General features: G+C 36.8%; 1 pseudogene; it reads right to left on the reverse strand.

Annotated features, from left to right (window-relative positions):
- Positions 1 to 1,602: 1,602 nt before the first annotated feature.
- LOC115068214 lies at positions 1,603 to 2,047 on the reverse strand (annotated as a pseudogene).
- Positions 2,048 to 2,485: the final 438 nt, after the last annotated feature.

Consider the following 2,485-nt stretch of genomic DNA (forward strand, 5'->3'; position numbering starts at 1 on the left):
CTTTTTCAATATTTAAGCTATTCTATTTTATGTGTATGAGTGTTTTTCCTGCATGTAAGTAACTTCATCCACGTTGTGTAATGTCTGCAGCTGCCATAGGAGCATGTTCGAGTCCCTGAAACTGGAGTTAAGAACAGAACAGGTGTTAGCTACCAACTGGGTTCTGGAACTGAACCCTTGTTCTCTGGAAAAGCAGTGAATGCTTTTAACTTCTAAACTATCTCTCCATCCCCTCCAAACATGATTTCTTGCTTTGTTGTTATGGTTGTTGCGCTCTTGGGGCAGAGTTTCACGTAAGTCATGCTGGCTTAGAATTTCTACACAGTCATTGAAGAACTTGAATTCCTTGTCCTACTGCCTCCAAGTCAAGAATGCTGAAATTACAGGTATGAGTTACAATACCCAGGTACATGTATGACTTACAATACCCAGATACATTTTTTTAAATTTAGTTTTCTTTTTTCCCAGTTACTTTTAAGAACATATGTACTACTTTTGTGTTATTTATGTTGTGATTTGACAAGATTGCTGTCAACTGATAATAAAGCAGCCATTACACAATCCATTTCCATGAATAGGTGAAATGCCTTGTACAGCTATCTGCTATCACCAGTAATTCTACACATTCTGGCCTTCTGTATTTTACATGAATAATTGTGTATGACCTTTGATTTCATGAATAGTTTCTCTGTGTTAATAGAAACACAGAAAAAAATTGCTACTTACATTTACTTCACATTAATTGACCCAATAAAAGTATTTTAAACAATTCATTGTTTTCACTCAATATATCTTTTCAATACCCAAGCAGGCAGTATTCAACCCATAAGAGCACTGTTTATGATTTATGATGTAGAAAATTAATACTCTAAAGCAACAACAGCATAGTCTGAGATACCCAGGGAAAATATGGCACAAATCAAAGAAGTGTGCTAATATAATCAGCTATAATTTAAAGGTCTGAGACAGAAAATACCAGACAAGTTGATGTGCAGGATGACGGTTAGCATAGTGATAATAAAGTGAATCTTGAATATGTGCTTAATGTCAAGGCTATAATTCTTCCTCGCATCCACAACCTTGCCTCATCAGAATACTTTTGATTATTCTAGCACATTATAGATTATGTTGCCTGTAATATTACTCTTTATCATGCAGGATGATCCCTTTCTCAATTTGTTTACTGATCGAAAATCTATTAGTTATTCAGAGCCAACTGACTATGCCACCTTCTACCTAAAGTTTGACATAATATATATACATATATTTTTTTCCTTCATTTCATGAGTATGGGTGTTATGCCTGATGTAAGTGCAAGTGCACCCACATATTATAGTACCCATGGAGGCCAAAAGAGGGCATCAGATCTCCTAAAACTGGAGTTACACATTGTACTCTAAATATTTTGCTAATGTGATAATGCACTTTTATTCTTGACACTAAAACCCAATAGTGTGGATTTTTCTTCTTTTTTACTATAGAGCTTCTAATCCAATTTTTAAAAATTGTGTAGTCATCTTTATTTTTAATGTCCAGAGTTTGCATTGTACATGTCATAGTTTCCTTCCGGACTCATTTTACAAGTTCTTATGGCTAGTGTGTTTAATAGGGATACTTACTATTTTTCAATTTAGATTCTGGGAAGATTTCATTCAAGTTTTCAATGGTCATCAGATCAAAAAGAATCATATTCTTCATCTTATCAAACTGCTTCTCACAGTCCTGGATCCCGACCTTTGATTGAGAAATGAACTCAGCACAATTCTTCACATCTGTCTTTTCCTCAGCATCCACCAAGGCACAGGAATCGTCAGGGCATTAAAACTTCTTTTCAAAATCGTCCGCTAAGTCTGCCTTGGCCACATTGGCCTTCTAGCAAGTAAGCACATTCAATTGCCGGTGGTTTCTTAGACTAAGAAGCTAACCTGGGGTTGAGGGTCTTGTTCTAGGACTTCTGGAAGTTAGCATCAGTCTTTTAATTTCAGGCTATTATGTCCCCCCAAACCATCCAATCAATGGCTTTTAGAGTAAGTTTATGTCCAGCCATCTTGGGATCCTTCACGGTCCCCAGTGGCGAACCTCTAATCCAATTTTTAAAAACACATTTATGGAACTGGAGTCAGTGGTTAAGAGCACAGACTGCTCTTGCAGAGGACCCGAGTTCGATTCCCAACACCCACATGGCATCTACCAACCATCCTTAACTCCAGTTCCACGGGAATCCAAAGCCCTCTTCTGACCTCCTCAGTATTGCATGACCTGAGTGCACTCACATACATGCAGGCAACACACTCATACACATAAAATAAAAATAAGAAATAAAATATTTTTTAAAAACCCATTTATATTGATGTATAGGAGGAAAAGGACACAAGGACACAAAAGCTAACTCATGTTTCAAGAGATTGTAGGAATTGGTTCTCTTCTTTCACCATACAGGTATCAATCTCAGTTCATTAGGCATGAACCATCTCATCAGTCCAAA

This window comes from Nannospalax galili, unplaced genomic scaffold, assembly GCF_000622305.1.
Source record: "Nannospalax galili isolate Female #2095 unplaced genomic scaffold, S.galili_v1.0 scaffold167, whole genome shotgun sequence".
Taxonomy (NCBI): Eukaryota; Metazoa; Chordata; class Mammalia; order Rodentia; family Spalacidae; genus Nannospalax; species Nannospalax galili.